Source organism: Protopterus annectens, chromosome 7.part0 (assembly GCF_019279795.1).
Source record: "Protopterus annectens isolate FY-2018-M chromosome 7.part0, PAN1.0, whole genome shotgun sequence".
In the NCBI taxonomy this organism is placed as follows: domain Eukaryota; kingdom Metazoa; phylum Chordata; order Ceratodontiformes; family Protopteridae; genus Protopterus; species Protopterus annectens.
The window spans coordinates 1,845,385,290-1,845,402,917 of record NC_056739.1 but is presented as its reverse complement, the minus strand read 5'-3'; positions in this window follow the sequence as shown (position 1 = coordinate 1,845,402,917).

Below are 17,628 nucleotides of genomic sequence, written 5' to 3'. Positions count from 1 at the left end.
GATGGGTTGGGAGTGATGGTCAGAATGAGACTTGTTGTACACCAGTGATGACTGGGAGATATGGAAAGAGGGTGGAGTGCCATTTTCCTGACTGATACCTATTAGGCAGGTAGCTTTTGAACCATAGAAGGCCGTGCTGATAATCGACTTAGTGAGGACATTTGAAGTAGAAGTTTGCTGTGACAATGCTACTGTTTGCTTTTTTAAGGTACTCTCTTAGAAGGTAGCTGAAGTAAAGCATAGTTTTGACTTGAGTAGTTTTATATAGGGTATGTGCACAGGTATGAAGCTGAAAGTGGATATGGTGACATTTGGCTGTTGGGCGGGTTTGGGATTAGATGTTAGGGAATCCTTGATTAGGAATGTTATACTGTCTAGAAATACGAGTTGAAGTCTGTTTTAGTCTAGATTGATGAGTTATTGGAAAAGCAGTTAGGGATGAATTTTTTTGCCAAGATGCAAGATTTTGTTAATTGCTGACCAGAATTTTTAGGGTTGTTTATTATTATTTTGAAAGTTGTTATTAGTATAGTATTTTTCTGTCTTCATTTATTTGTTTTTAGTACAGCTGATAACCACTCTGAAGTTTTCAAGATATTGTAGTGTTTTATATTTTTTCCATTCTTGTTATGCTTTTTGTCTATCTTACATTAGCATTTTACTCATTTTGGATAGACAAATTGCATTATTTGTTTTTAGTATATTGCTTTTAGGGGGTGCAAGGCTATTTAGGAAAGTTGCAGTTTTGTTAGCTTAAAACTTTTCTACTAAAATAAATATATTCTAGTGAGTGAAGCTGTGTCTCTTCTGTCTCAATGCCTTCTTTTTCTTTGGCCTTGAAGACTTCTGTAGACCCTCCATGTTGATGTAATTAAGAAGAAGCACAGACTTCCAAGAATGTCTTCACTGGTACATGTGGCAACTTCTAGAGGCATGGAAACTCCAGTGAAATCATTTCTATTTAAGATTAGTGAAACCCTGTCTTTCCTTAGCTGTTCAGAATAAATCTCCAGCTTTAACTATTTTACGTGATTCGGAATTAGACAAAGAGGTGCACATTATTCCAGATTCTAGGTTGTAGACACTGAAACCTATAGTGCTGAGGTAGACCTATCCCACTTGCCTTTGAATTGGATTATGACAAGATTGCAGTGGCTTTCCACAATGCTTAGGCAAGATTCTTTGATATTTCTTTACCCTCTACTTTCTCTTCAGGGGAGAGGGAATCAACCACTGTTTAGTCTGCAAAACCAAGGACATTGAAACCTTCTTTGCCTGCTGCACTGGTCTTGGAATGCTGTTGTCTGTGCATCTGGAGTAATTTTTTGCTGCCATAGCCTGTGTCACTGTTTGAGCCTTCAACAGCCATTGTGGCATCAGCAATTTCAGCCCCAGTACTGTGGACCTCAAACCTACAGTCAGTGTCAGTGATTCAGATGTTGAACTACTCAGTCTTGATGGTGATGTCAAATTGATGCTCAGACATAAGCTGTTGATGTTAGTGTTAGCTTCTGCCGTATTGACACTGATATTGAAATTGTTGACCTTGATGCCAGAGCACTTGTTGGTTGTGTTCGGGATGACACAGTCTTTGGTACCATTTTCGATTCCAAATGAGCAATTATGTTTGCTGTAATACCCTCCTAAGTTGTACACAGTTTTAACACAGCACTACCCTCAACATCAGAGTGGCTTTCTACTGCTCAAAAAATTCAACAAAATCTCATGCAGGAGAGTTAGATCAATATGTTTCTGTAGCTTCCCCAGGCCCCTTCATCTCAACAGAGAAAGTGTTCTCATCTTTGGATTCCCTTTCCAGAAGGGAGATGAAGATAAGGAAACATTTGGATTTATCCACTGAATCACAGATGGCTGACATAGATGATGAGGAGGATATTTGATCTCTGCCAACCCTCAAAGTGACCCATGGTTGGAGACGTCCTGGAAATGGTGCATCAGAGAGAAAGCTGATCAATTGACCTCCATATCTTTCTCACAACATATGATGCAGACGATCCTGAGGTCTAGACTGTAATGTTCTTTAGAGATTGCTCTGCTGGAGGGGATTTTAAAGGTAGTCAACAACACTGCTTGGGAAAACCCAGATATGGTAACCTTGGTCCCTAAGAAAGTAGAATGTGTCCTGTACCCTACTGGAAATTTGATTTCTGATCAGACATCCAAGCCTGATATTTTTCTGTCTTTTTTTTCTTATTGCCTGTTAACCATCAAGCCTTGTAATATGAAGGTGACCAGTGATGCCTCATGAGCCACAGTGCTGGTGCCCCTTTTGTTTGGTATTTACTTGTCTGATATCAAGGTCTAAAAATAAGAACTTTGGTTAACCAAGTTTGCAGATGACTGTGAACTGCAGTTGTTGTCAAGTCCCTCTCAGCAAGAATGTACTCTTGTAAATACCTAGTGTACTAAAATGGTCTCAAATTATATTCTAAAAAGAGCAGTATTGTCACATTTGGTACAGCCCCCTCCGCCCCAACATACAACATAGAGAACACCCCAATCCAACATAAGAACATCATTAAAGACCTTGAATCTTGTATTGATCCTGCCCCTTTGAACATCATGCAATGACTGTAGTCAGAAAGTGCTTCTACTTCACAGCCTTGATTAGGCCAGTTATGTAATACAGTGCCTCCTTTGTGATGACCCTCACAAGACATATCAAGCAAGTAGAAAGACCTCAGACCTCAGTGGTCCCTAACTAAGAAGATCATTGGCTTAAAAATCTTAAGGCTGCCTGGCTTACTTATTCCTGGTGGCAGTTAGGGATCATCTGCCTTTCCACCTACTTGCTTGGAGAACTGTAATCAGTGACAGTTCGATATGGACAGTAGTATCCATAGGATCCAGATCTCCCTTTATTATAACCTCAGTTTCTCCATTCCCATCAGAAGATAGCACCAAAGGCAGAGAACTCCATTCTTTCCTGACAGATATCCCATTCCATCAAAAGAAAGTAGCAAAGGCAGAGATCTTGATCATCTTACATGATGCCATATCTGAAAGCACTGGATATTACTCCAAGTTCTTCATAGAGCCAAGAAAGACTTAGGAAAACTTTCAAGCTAAATGACCAAAATGCCTTCACCCTAAAGAAACCATTCATATTTGCTTGGTGTAGTCCATACTTCCTTGTCTAGCAGAAGTAGACAAGATATGCTGTTTGGACCTCTAGCACAGTTACCTCCATATAAAAAAACAGAGAAATTGAGGAGCTTTCTACACTTTAAAGTTGGAGCCCAGTCATTTTCACTTCCTTACTACCATCTGGCCTCACATCAGTTCCCGTGGTGTTTACCAAAAGCATAACAGTGACCGCATCTCACTTGAGACTGTAGGGTACCAAAGTGTTCCTGTTCCTGAAAAACTAGCTCCTAGCTGCCCCAGCTATTCAGCACCTATTGTCAGTGAGAGAATATTTGATTGAACTGGTCCATTATCTAGGAATAATGCTGAATCTGGCTGAGTCACAAATATAGCCTTGCTGAAGTTTGGTCATATTATTATGCAGAGCAAGTCTCCTCACATCGACTCTAATCTGTCCAAGTCAGATACTCCTCTTTTCATGTATCTACGGCATCCACAGTGTATTTTTGTCTCAAGGTGCTGACTCTTATGACTGTGTTCATTTCCATTGTTACTCATGCCAGATATCACATGAGAGTACGTCAGTGGTCTAAGAATAGAGATCCACTTCTTCATCCAGTTGCTGTTCCTCAGGCTTGTAGGCATTAATTGTCATAGTAAATAAATCCAAACAAGCTTTCCTTCAGAAATCTTTTCCACCTATTCCCTTCCTTGATGATGGTCACCATAGACGTGTCAATCCTTGAATGTGGAGGCACTTTAAGGTGTTTGGACATGATCAGACCCATAATTGAGCACAATGCCCCCTTTGTTATGTACCTAACTAGGCATATCCAACAATTGGAACATCCGTAGAGGTTCCGCACTAAAAGAATACAGAGCATAAGTAACGTGTCCTATGCAGACCACCTGAAGACCATATCCCTGGTCTCCTACAGGCTGTTGAGGAGACATCTGTGCCCAGCATACAAGGCATTGCCAGACCCCACTCTGATGGACCTCCTGCATATCCACAAAACAAACAGCACCAGAATCACCCATTCTAAAGACTTAAACCTTGACTGTGATATAAATAGGACGTGCTGGAGAGACAGGTATGTATTCTTGAGACTGCCCCTACTCTGGAACAGGCTCCCCTATCCATGTGAAGCATAGTTCCTCCCTAACCCAATTCAAGTGTAACTTGGACAATTTGATGGGGAACAGAAAATTCATCCTTGGTTTAGCACCCGTGCCTCTAATGGACAGAGGCAGCCTGTAAATGGTTCATCTCCCAGGCCCCTGCTTGTAAATATTTCCTCTCCCAAGCCCCTGCTTACAGTTATCAAGGGTAAACAAACTTGTTAGAGATTTGGGATGCATGGCTAGGATTAAAAAAGGCTCTTGTGGTTGTTTGCTTAGTGATATCATGAACTTATGTATCAGAACATCTCCTTCATGTCAGCGTACTGGAGAAGAGAGAAGTTCCTTTTACCATCTAGGGTTTTTAGCAGTCCCTCTGAGTATGAGTTCTCAACATACAGATGGACAACATGGTAGCAGTATGATATAAAACAAAGTGGGAACTTGAACCTACATCAGTGCTTGGATACTATGAGACTGTGAGGATGGATGATGTCCAGTAATCACTTTATAGTTGCTGTCTACTTTCCTTGGTGAACAAGCTAGGAAGTTGTCAACTGCTCTGCCACAAGCAGTTCCTCAGTGTCTCAACAGCTTAGATGACTTTCTATAAATGGAGGGAAAATAGCATTTTTTGACCTCTTTGCGCCCTGGATCAATACCAAGTACAGTGAGTCTTTCTCATTAGTTAATACTCCAAGGAATGCTGTCACCCATAAGTGGACACCTGGACCCCTCTTCACTTTTCTCCTATTTTCTTTGCTATTGAGATTAATTTAGAAGACAAAACTCAGAAAAGCCAAAAATCATCCTTATACCTCCTTTCATTTAGTTCCTTTTACTACTGCTTCATCTTCTGGAGGAGCTGTTGTTCTTGAGCCCCACAACATTACTGGTCAGTGCAGTAGACAGGTCTCACCAAGACATCTACTACATGTGGATCTCCACTTCCAGTAGTTGTTAATAATTGTTCCTTTTCTGTATGACTAATCAAGCTCCTACTGAATTTTCAAAAGCCTACCACTAGGAAAACGTATAGGAGCAAACACGCCCATTTTTCTGTTTTGGCTATCAGTAAGGGCTCATCATTTCTGATCCTGTTCTTACAGTTTTGGAATATCTTGCAAACAGTTTTGAAACTGGGTTCATTATTCATCCATTAAAGTGCATTTACCATTTTTATTTCTCACCAAGGTCAAGGTTCATATTTATTAGTCTCAACTGAGGGATATACGTTCTTCCCCAGAGATGCCTTTTTGTTGAGACTTTCACTGTGAGAATAATTACTGGCATGTTACTTTTGCTTTATTCTGGAAAAAATAAGTCTGGTTCTTTTCGATCCTGCAAGTTCAGCAGGTGTAAAGTTTCTGACTTGAATTGTTTTCTTGGTAGCCATTGTATCAGCTGTAAAGATTTTACAGCTCCATGCTCTTTTTGCCAATACTACCTGTCTTGTGTTTCTTAAAGGCAGAGTGTTTGCTAACAGTAACTTTATCTTTATACCTAAAGTTGCAACAGAGCTGAATCTAAAACAATAGATTAATTTGTCTGTCTTTTTTCTTGTTATTAATTTACTGAATGGTTATACAATGCCAATTAAAGTATTATATGGACAGAAGCAAATTCATCTATCCTTTCCCCTTGTCATTAAAATTCACAAGACTGACACTGCTCCCCAGCAAAGTCTGAGGCATCTCTTTTGATGGGGTCTATATCATATTGTCAAATGCACTAAACATGAGCTCCTCTTCGTCAAACCTTTATTTTTCAAAGTTTCATCTGTCAAACAATCATTTCAGTGAACTTTTTCCCGCAGTAAGTTACCAGTGAGCTATTAACAGGAATTTGCCCTTTTATTCACTGTAGTGCAGTCTCAGATTTGGTATATCTAATTAGGGTGTGTGTGTGTGTGTGTGTGTGTGTGTGTGTGTGTGTGTGTGTGTGTGTGTGTGTGTATATGTGGGTGGGGTGCAGCTTCCCACCAGGGTGGGTTTTAAATAATGCTGTTTTTGTTGCGGTCAGTAGGTTGGCGAACTTGCTACTTACCGTGGGAAAAAGTTTAGCTGGAACGATTGTTCAGATGAAGATTTGACAAATAGGGTTCGATGAGGAGGTCTTCGATGTTTAGTGCGTTCAACAGTGTGCTATAGACCTATTTTGATGGACTGTATTGAAGCAGGAAGAGAGAATTGACACCAACTCTTGGGAGACTGATTTTACCTGGTATTGATTTACTTACCAAACCATTATGTAGTTTTTAGAGGTGTGTTTCAAGCCACTGTTAAATTTAGTAACATGTATTACAGACTCTGCTGATTTTTTTCAATTTTGTTAATGATCTCCATATAGAGAACCATGTTTGTAGGATATCTTTGGATTTTATGCACCTTTATACATCAGTTCCCCACAGATGGAGTATGGATGTGGCAAAAGTGTATTTGAATCAGTTTGAATTGTATTCCGGCTCTTTTTAGCAATTTTTATTGGAGTTTATTGAGTTATGTTTTGAAAAAACATGATTTATTTATTTATTTATATTTGTTTACTGGGAAAGTCTGATTTGGAACGAAGCCAATTTTCAGCAGAGGCCTGGGGAGAAACACTACAGATGCATGTCTTTGTAATGTGGGAGGGAACCGGAGCACCTGGAGGAAACCCACACAAACGCAAGGAGGACATGCAGACTCTGCACAGAAGGCACTCCAGCCGAGAATTGAACCAGAGAACCTCTTGCTGTGAGGCGACAATGCTACTACTGCACCATCCAATATTTATCGAATAATTATTATGCTAGTAAATTATATTTACAGGATAGCAGAATGGTTATAGGGAGCAGCTTTTGTCCCAATTTATGCCAATATATTTATGGGTTTTTAAACTAAATTCCTATATGGCATATTCTTTTCTTTTTTTTTTTTTTTGATAAACCTGAGTACTAGAGACATTTATTTGGATGACTGCAGGGTACTTTGGAGATGTGAGGCTTCTGAAATAAAGGTTTTTTGGAATATGTGAATTCCAGTTATATGAGACTACACACTAGACCTTTTTGTTTGTAAGTTTTAGATGTGACTGTCACCGAGTTAGTTGATGCATCTGCAAGTGCTGCACTCTATAAGAAACTCTGTAGAATAAATACAGTTTTGCATATACAAAGTTGTCACCCCCCCCATATTATCTAGAATATTCCACAAGCACAGTTTGTATCTCTCTGCAGCGCTTTTGACATGAATATTGAATTTACTAAACAGGCAGCATTGTTACTACAGCAGTTTCTTTCAAGGGGTTATAGAAATGACAACATTTTACAAGCTAAGAGGACCATGCCCTGGCCCAGCAATCAAGGAGCCTCAATTCTCACCACTAACACCAGGGAGGTCGTCTCCTAGAAGAGGAAAGGATAACTAATACGCACAGTAAAGTACAATTTCCCTTAAGTGCACACAGAGATCACAGTCAGTCTGGGGCTGGTTGCTCCCTTGCTCTCCAGGTCCCCAATAAGACTCCCCACTGGCACAGCTATAGGGTCCAGATCTCAGCCTAGCTGGCAAGCTAACCTCCAGTACCCTCTCTGTCCAACCAGTGCTTCGTGTCCCTGCCCAGGTAGCTGACACACACCCACACTTTGAGATAAGTATTTATACAACTTCACAGACACTCCTGGGAAAGGCTGACACAGATGCTCCAGCTGTGCCCCTTTACCCAGACTATGCAGTAGTAATTCCTGCCAGCACCAGCTAAATAATTATCAGCTACCCAAAGGCCCTTAAAAGGGTATCCAATTATTACTGTGCAATATTAATATCCAATTGGTAATGTGACTATTCAGTGTAATGCTTATTAAAGTGGCTTATTATGATAACCTCTATAAATATGCAATGTAGTCTACAGCCTATCTCTACACATACCAGCCACAGGTAAAGGTTTTAAAATATTTAATAATAAATAATTAAAAACACAAGACAAAACTACTACACCACAGAGATATCTAAGAGTTCAGAGATCACACAGAAACTTAAAATAATACAGTAGGACCGGTCTGATGTCAAAGAAAAACACTTACTCTAACTTTTTAATCTTTAGCTATTCTTAAGAGAAAACACAGTGCTATAATCTTACTTACATACAAAAAAAGAGCATAAGCAGTACTGGGGTTGATGGTCCAAGACAAATGCTTTGAGCCTCTCACTGAACAATAGTTTTTAAAACACCAACAAACAGCTCTACTAAGGCCCTCCCAAATAACATAATTTTGACAGGTTTTCCCAGTATTCACATTACATCATTTTGACACTTAGTCTGGAGTTCCCAGGCAAACTGCATTGTTTAGCAAGCTGTCACCTGCTCAGGAAACTACAACAATAAAAGACATTTCACATGTACACTCTAGCAATTATTCCTTAAGTTAAGACAATAGAAAGAATGTGTTCAGCCAGCCGCTTCGGAACCACTTTTTAGATAATTGTAACTTCAAAGAACATTTGCAATGCTTGGCTTGATTTTCCTTACAGCAGATGGCAATGTTGCAACAGTCTTGAAGTTCACATTTTACAGTGTTTTCTTTCATTTAAAAACACAAGCCTTTATTTTACATTTATTTATACAAATGATAGAATTATGTATCAAATTCTATTTGACTAGGCTGGCAGCCTTCACCCGTCTTTCCCCAATCTTCACACAAGCATTCAATAATGTGTCATCCCTTAGTAGAGAAGAAACCTTGAAACACAGTCTGTCCAAACATTTGTTGGGAAATATCTGAGTTATGAAAATGTATAGAAATAATACCTTTAAGATATGACAAATTTTGCATAGGCATTGGTCTCATCTTGCAAATGACCTTTGTTTTGGAGATGTACTCGGTGCACTATGGGATATAGGAGGGGGTAACAAAGTGGGCAGTTAATTCCATGGGTTGAAATGATAACATCTTTGTTATGTTACATTAGAATAAACCTAATTGAGGTTTGGCTCCATTTGGAAAATGTTCCAGTTGCAGATTTGTCTGTAAAACATGTTTTTTCACATATATTAATACATCTTGTATTTATGAAATATGATCCATAATTAATTGTAAAATGGACTGGATGAGTTACATGGCTATATGCTGTTTTGGGTATTATATGTGGGGCAAACATCCCTTATGTTTAAACAAAGAGTGTGACTTCATTTTACTGACATAAAATGTGAGTGAGAATGATGAGTCCTTTTTAAACTTGCATTGGTTTATCCCAGTACTATTTGTGCATTCATTAACATTGGCAGAGTGCTTTCATCTAACTACTTAACCAAACTGTGCAAACCTACCATTTTGAATAGAAAATAATCTAATTAGACAATTAATTTGGGAGCAACAGCACACCCTGCACTGAATGAATTTGATTAAAGTATGATGTATTAAGTTTAAATACAGTCTCCTTTTTTGTATATAAGGTTTGAGATCTAAAGTTTGTGGATTATTGGGGTTAATAATTTTCTTATCTTTTTTATTACTGCTTAGCTTTTCAGGAAATGTTTAAAAGCACATGATGAAGCATTTAATATACTGAAAAAAACATTTTTGTTTATGAATACCTTTTCTATACTGATGCAACAGATGGGCTGTGGAAATAGGTTTTGCACCCTTGTAAAATAATTGTGGACCATATTATTGCACTGATAAAGCTGTTAAGGCAGCACCACATCTGTAGTTTGCTGTAACCCACTTACTAAAGGTGGAATTTTACTTAATTTTTGGTGCTGGTCTGGTTTTAGGACATTGTGCATTTTTCTGATTGTTACACCATGGACCTATAACTTGCAACCATTTGGGAGAGTGCATATGAGTACATCATCAAATAAAGAACTGTTAAAAAAGTGAATCAAACAAGAGTGATCGTCTAAAATGACCGAAAAACATAAAAACACAGAAGTAATGCACCTCCTACATCCTCTGCTAATCATATATATCCACTCTGAGATCACCCAAACAGCAGGCTGAGGGCAAATTCCTTCACCCCTCTCCAGTGTGATCTCATATAGCAAGCAGCTGGCTGGAACACAATTAAACTGAGCTCAGTCTTATTTATTGTAACAGAGAACATTCTCTGTTATGACAGTTTGCTCTTCTGATCTGCAACCTTGTATATGTGTGTGTGTGTGTGTGTGTGTGTGTGTGTGTGTGTGTGTGTGTGTGTATATATATATATATATATATATATATACACACACACACACACACACACATATATATATATATATATATATATAAATATATATAGATATGTGTGTGTATACGCCATACAACTTGTGAAACTATCATGTTATGGGATCACATTTATAACTTTGATATTAAGGAATATTTATGATTTTTTTCCATCACTGGTTTGAGTTTTCTTAAACATTCATAAGTAATATTGCAGTTTGCTTCATTACAGTGTGCTGGATTGTGCGAGCTGCTGGTGCACTTTCACGTTTTTTTTTCCTTCCTTCCACTGTAGTGCAACCATAGAGTTGTTTTATTTACATATATAAGTTAGGGGTGTGGGGGCCAGAACTCCCTGCATGTGGGGGTGTAGAGGGGCTTGATCCACTGCAAAAAATACATTTTTATCTGTTGTTGTTTTGAGTTTTGCTGGTTTAGATGAAGTGAGTTAAGATCAACTATGTTCAAGAAGTTGTGTTTAAATATTTTCCCCGAGATTCAACAATGCCTACCCTGAGTGGACACCATTCCGAATGAACAGATAACACAGACATAACTCATAACTTCTGTGTCCTAATTTTAGTTTTTCTACTGAAATTCTTGCAGTGTTAAATACTGAAAGGGATTCGTAAAGGTTACCACAAAGTGTAGACTACATGTAGGCTTACTGTGATCTTTCTGAGTGACTAGAAAACACAAAAATGTGACAAGAATGTCCTTGAATACACAGTGTAGGTTTACTGAATCTAGCCCTTTGTCTTTTAGATGAAATTATATATGTAATTCCAAAAGAAAGAATCCAGACAGAAAAGATGAAAGCAGCACCAAATATTTAAATAACTGTCTTCATTTCTTCAAATTAAATTCAAAGACCATGGTTTCACCTCAAGGGCTTTTACAATGCTTATCTAAAAACAAAAAGCAGAAACTTAACCAGGAAGTAGATAGCTGACTAATGTTTACATAACAGTTTTGCAGATGACTCAGGCTAACAGTTTATCTTGTTGCAATATAGAACACACAAAAAAAATAATAATGTAAGCGTCTGAGTATCAAAGTAGCTCATATAAATTGGTTAACATTTCTTCAGATAAATCAAGTGTAAAATATGTGACCAAGTTAAGATTTCTTACTGCAAGATGTGAGGCACAAATGAGAAACCAAAACTTCTGAATGTTAAAAACATTCTCATAAATCAATAGCTTGCCTATGTTTTAAATAAATGCTGTTGCCACACCAAATAAATTCAGAATGAGTCATTTGGCTGATAATTCAAAAGCATCACCATTAAAATTGGAGTAAATTTACACATTTGTATCTAACATATGCTACTAATCAAAACGCAATCTATAGCCGGCTTTAGAATCATAATAAAATGATCATACCAGGGAAATATAATGAAGAGTCCAGATGGACTAAAATATCACATAAAAACTTTCCTGATGTGTTAATTATCCCTTTTGTATAACTATACATAACACCAGGGGTACAGCTACCAAAAATATTCTGACAAAAAGCAGGACCAAAATGCATTGTGTATTCCTGTTATGTTGCTGTGCCGACCCCTTGTGATGAGGGAGCTCCTGTCTGAATGAATAAATAAATGAAACTGAAACCAAAGAAAAATATAATGCATATAAATATATACAAAGAAATACACTGCCAGTTTGGAAAATCAGAAATGGCCCAAATTTTTATACTAAAAAGACAAGAGTATATAAAAGTTTTGATAGCTGAAGAGTAGCATTTGTGCTAAGAAACAATGCTCAAATAGAAACTTTTAAAGAACAGCTCAGAGGGAAAAAAATAAATCCTCATAGGTTCATAGGTTAATAGGTAGGTACTAAGCTATCTGCCCGAAGGCATTTATAAGCCTAGCTGGAATGTTTTGGCTTTTGCCGCCCACTTAGATTAGTTCCCTGTGCCTCTGTCCAGCAGAGCCACTGAAGTGATCCTCTGGGTAAACTTTCTGTTTTCCATCCACTCGTCAAGGTGTATTTTGAAGAGTATTAGCGAGGAGCTCTGCCTAATGTAGATTGGAATCTTATTCCAGAGCATGGGAAGTCTCTGGGACAGGAATCTATCCCTCCAGCATGTCCTATTTATTGCTGTGGTGAGGTTTAGATCCCTAGAGCATGTAACTCGAGGGGGGTATGATTTTCTTTAGATGGAGCATGTCCAACAATTCTGGGTTGGACATGGCCTTGTATGACAGGCAGAGATCACCTCTGAGTAGGCGGTATGCAACCGAGTACAGCTGGAGTTTCTTCAGTCGAGCTGCATAGGGCATCTGCTTGAGGCCAGTGATTCTCTTGGTGAGGTACTTCTGTGGTCTTCCAGTTGTTGCAGGTGTCTTGTAAGGTACATCCCAAATGGGGCGTTGTACTCTATGATGGGCCTGATGAGTGATGCGTAGAGGGGCCCAATGACCTCTTTCAATCTGGATGCAAACCATTTTGTGATTAGGTGGGCCACACAGAAGGATTTTCTAACCACTTTGGCAATGTGATTATCAAAGGAGAGGTTACTGTCTACTTGGGTCCCCAGATCCCTTATTATGTCTTCCATATTTAGGGGGCTACCACCTATGTGGTAGTTTGTGGGTACTTTGTTTTTTCAAAGGGGATGACTATGCACTTTTTGGCATTTAGCTTGAGGCCATGGTTTTGACACCAGGTATCTGTCTCAATGAGACCCTTTTGGAGGATGTCTGTGTCAGCCGGAGAGTCAATTATAGCCCCTAGTTTGCAGTTGTAGTCATAGTCCTCCTGTGCGTGCCTGTACCTCTGAGAAGTATATGCCTAACAGGAGGGGTCCTAGGACTGAGTCCTGGGGAACGCCACTTTTAACCGGTTTAGAGTCAGACCTAGCTCTCACAACTCTTACCATGTGGGTTCTGTCCCTGAGCCTGTTGGCAACCCATCTCGTGATGTACGGGTTTATGTTCAGGCTGGTGAGCTTGTCTATAATACCTGAATGGGGAATGATGTTGAAGGCCTTTGCAAGGTCTAGGTAGGCTGTGTGGACTACCTTCCCTCGTCTATAGCCTTGGTAACTGTCTCAAAGAAGTCCACCAGGTTTAGGAGGCATTATCTGCCCTTAACAAAGCCGAACTGGTTAGGGTCCAGTGTTTGGAGGTTCCCAATGTCTCTGTTAATGAGATCCATGATGATGCGCTCCATAGCTTTGCAGACCAAGCTAGTCAGGCTTACAGGGCGATAGTTCCCGGGGTCTGTTGTGGCTCCACCTTTGTGAAGTGGAATAACTGTTGATGTGCGCCTCTCTGTGGGCACGTAGCCTGTGGAGAGGCTGAGTTTAAACAGTGTGTTTAGGTGAGGGGTTAGTTCATCTTTGAGCTCGTGTAGGACGCAGCCTGGGACATCATCCAGTCCCATTGATGCTGTGTTTTTGGCTTTGGAGAGGGCTGTTTTAACCTGAGTGTCTGTGATTTCAGGGGCACTACATTCTTCTGGTATAGTTATGGGCCCTTTTGGGGGTGAGAGGGGGGTGAAGTTTGCACTGAAACTGTCTGCCAGGATGTTGGCTATATCGGTCGGTTTAGTGTATTTTGTGCCAGTCTGCACTAACTCTGAGCAGATCTGGGAATTGCCACTTAAATTCTTGACATAGCTAAAAAATGCCTTGTGTTGGAGTCCATGGCAATTTTTCTTTCGAAGCTAGCCTTGGATGATTTTATGAAGGAACATAGTTTCTTGCTGATACTGAACAGGGATGTCTTCCCTTCTTGGGATTTTACTCTTTTCTGTACTAGTTTCCTCCATCTATTGTATAGCTTGTTTATGGCAGGGGTCCACCAGACTGGTTTCCTTTTCTTGAAGGAGTGAGTCTTGGTTTTGCCTGGGATAGCATGATCCATGCATTCTTATAGGTGCCTGTAGAGTGTATTATTAAAGGATTTTGCAGCTTGGACAACGTTATTCTTTGGTATGGGGGCTTTGAAACTTCCCACCTCGGTCTTAAGTAACGTGAAGTTTGCTTTTGAAAAGTTTTTCACGGTGGTTTCTTTGACTGGGGGTGGTGGCAGAATGTGAATATCCAGAGTGACAGAGTGATTAGTTTATGTTCAGATCTAACCAGCGAGGGGTTGACCTCTGGTGTGGAACACCAGTCTCCCATGTTGGTGATGACCAGGTCCAATATGTTGTCACCTCTGGTGGGGGTGCTGACCAGTTGATCCAGGGCGTTTGAGTTTATAAATTCTAGGAAATGTAAGACAAGGGAGTTTGTACTTGAGTAGTTCTCCCAGTTAATGTTTGGGTAATTGAAATCACCCAATATCAGGGTGTTTGATAGGACCTTTATGTTTCCCAGTGTTTCCAGGAATGTGGAATGGGGGTCCTGGGACATGGTGGGTGATCTGTAGCAAGCTACAATTTGAATAGCAGTTTTGCCTGTTGTTAGTTGCACGTGGATGATCTCTGAAGCATCGTGCTGTGCCACTAACCTGGAGGTGTGGGTATCCTTGATGAATATGGATACGCCCCCGCCTTTTGTATTTTGGTCCGGGTTTTGTGGCCAAAATGTAAAGTATGAGTTGTAGCCTGGTAGTGCTGAGGTGCTCTCTGGAGCCTTAAACCAGGTTTCTGTTACTGCACATATAACAATTTTCTCCATACTGAGGAGTGCCTCGAGTGCGTGCATTTTGAGATTTAGACTTCTGGCATTGAGTAGCTTTACCCTCAGTTTTTTGTTACTTGTGCTATTTATGGTGGTGGGTTTGTCTTTTGAGCCTTGCCTAAAAAAGGCAGTATGGGGGTGGCAAGAGCCTTGGCCAGTATTCGAAAGCCTAAGGGTGACAGGTGCAAGCCATCTCTAGCGAAGCAGAGTGGCTTGTCGAGCATGTCATTTCAGGCTGACAGACACTGTCTCCCCTTTGAATGACACCAGAAGCTTAGCCAATTGTTGAAATTGATCATTTTTTCTATACTGTGGTATCATTCTTGGTGAGGGTAGGATGCTACTCAGTGTCAGAGTTATACCGGCATGAGCTACGTTATCAGAGAGCTCCTTGATGTCTCTTTTCATGTAGTCGAGGGAGGTACGGCTTAGGTCATTCACACCAACATGGACAATGACAGAGTCGTATTTGTACTTGTTCTGGAGTGACCTGAGTGCTTGTGTTAGGTGGCAGATCTTGGCACCCGACAGGCAGCTAACGGTTACCTTCTCCTTGTACAGCCTAGTGAGTGGGACGTCAGTGTGCCTGACTATAGAGTCACATATTGCTAGTGTGTTGGGTATGTTATTTTGCCTTAATGGCTGTGATTGCATGGCACACTGGTTTTGTGAAGTATGTGTTTCATGGTTTGTGTTGGGGGTGGAGATTGCTTGAATGTCTGCTTTGAAGGTCTCTATTGCTTTTGTAGATTTTTATTTAGAGCCTCCGAGTATGTTTTCATGTATTTATGTGTGTTTTTTGCCGGTGCTGGTTTCATAGGTCTGTGTGAGACTGGTGGTGTGATGCAAGTAATTCCCTTCTCCTCTTGACTGCCTGGTCCAGTCTTGGGTTGAGAGAGCGTAGCCTCCAGTTTGGCTGTATAATTGCATCTCTCACATGTATTAGTGTTTGGTGGTAGGAGGAGAGGGTTGTCTGTGTACATGAGGCAATTGTAACATTGCCTCAAAATGTCCAGATTCACCAGTTGTACCAAAGAGTACACCTGAAACTGCCCTTTGGACATGCCTGGATAGGTGCAGTGAACTGTTTTACTGATTGGCTGGTAAGGTTGAATAGAGAGCCTTGTCCTTCTCTACAATATGGGGGGGGGTCTTGTGCTAAGGCTTATTAGTGCTTGCTTTGAGTCTTGAGCAAGTGCCGGGATGAGAAGTGAATGGTTTGAGTGCTTAAGTTGAAAGTTTGTCTAGTTCCAAGGGAAAAATTGAAGAGTAGACTTTGTTGTGCCGGGAATAGTTATACCCTAGCTAACTAGCGCTGCCCGGCATGCAAAACCACACAAATGCGGGTTTTATAGCAGGGAAATGAAAGAGATAGAAATTAGCCCAAAATGGGCGATAAACTACTAATTTCTGGGCTGAAATCACTTCTCCAGGGACAGATAAGATGCTCAAAGCTCCCTGTCTCACAGTGAACAGAGAAACTTCCTTCTATCCAGGTAAGGTATGGGCAAACACAGCAACTTGTAACACAGCCCTGAATTCATTACTAACCTGAAAACTGGACTAGCTTAGAAAGGCAGGAAAACAAGTAAAATTTTTTTTTTGTTTGTTTTTTTTTTCAGAAAATAAAGCAGATACAATCAAAAAAACACTTTAAATGCACAGAAATGGCTATCACACTTGAGTGTGGCCTACAACAGTTAAACAGGTAATTTAAACACAAAAACAACTTTGTTAAAGTGCAGGCAGTAATATAAGTACAATATGTAGTTGAAACAAACTTTAAATCACAGAAACTCTAGAAAACCGGTGTGTTAGACGAAATTAGCTAAAGGCAGCATGAAAATGCAGAAAAATGATACTTAATCACTCCAACGTCTCTCTGCTGCTGTAGAACTCTGCAGGGCACCAGGCAGGAGCTTGCTGAGCTGTGTACAAGTGCAAAAACCTCGGAAATGCTGGTTATATAGCAGGCAAATGAAAGAGATAGAAATTAGCCCAAAATGGCCAATAAACTACTAATTTCTGAGCTGAAACTATTCCTCCAGGGACAGATAGGGTGCTTGCTCAAAGCTCCCTTTCTCACAATGAACAGAGAAACTTCCTTCTATCCAAGTAAGGCATGGGCAAACACAGAAACTTGTAACACAGCCCTGAATTCAGCACTGACCTGAAAACTGGACAATACTAGCTTAGAAAGGCGGGAAAACAAGTATATTCATATTTAACAAGTATGTTCATATTTAAAATTTCATTAGTTCAGGCAGTGCCCAGACATCCATCTTGTTAAGTTAGTTATATAATAATTGGTACTTACGTATTATCGCAACCAGATTTTCAAGCTAAAAGTATTTGCTTGTGGTTTCCTTGAATATACGGAATTAACGGTATTAAAACTAAACAACGTCTTTTCTATAAAAGTTTTAATTTATAGTACTATTTAAACTTGAAAACACAGAGAAAAGAACATTTTAAAATTGCTCGACCCATTTTTACTGCTATTTACGCATGTCAGTAAAGCATCTCTGTATGTGTTCCATTTCTCGTGCTATACAAAAGTTGTCAAAGCTCTAGTA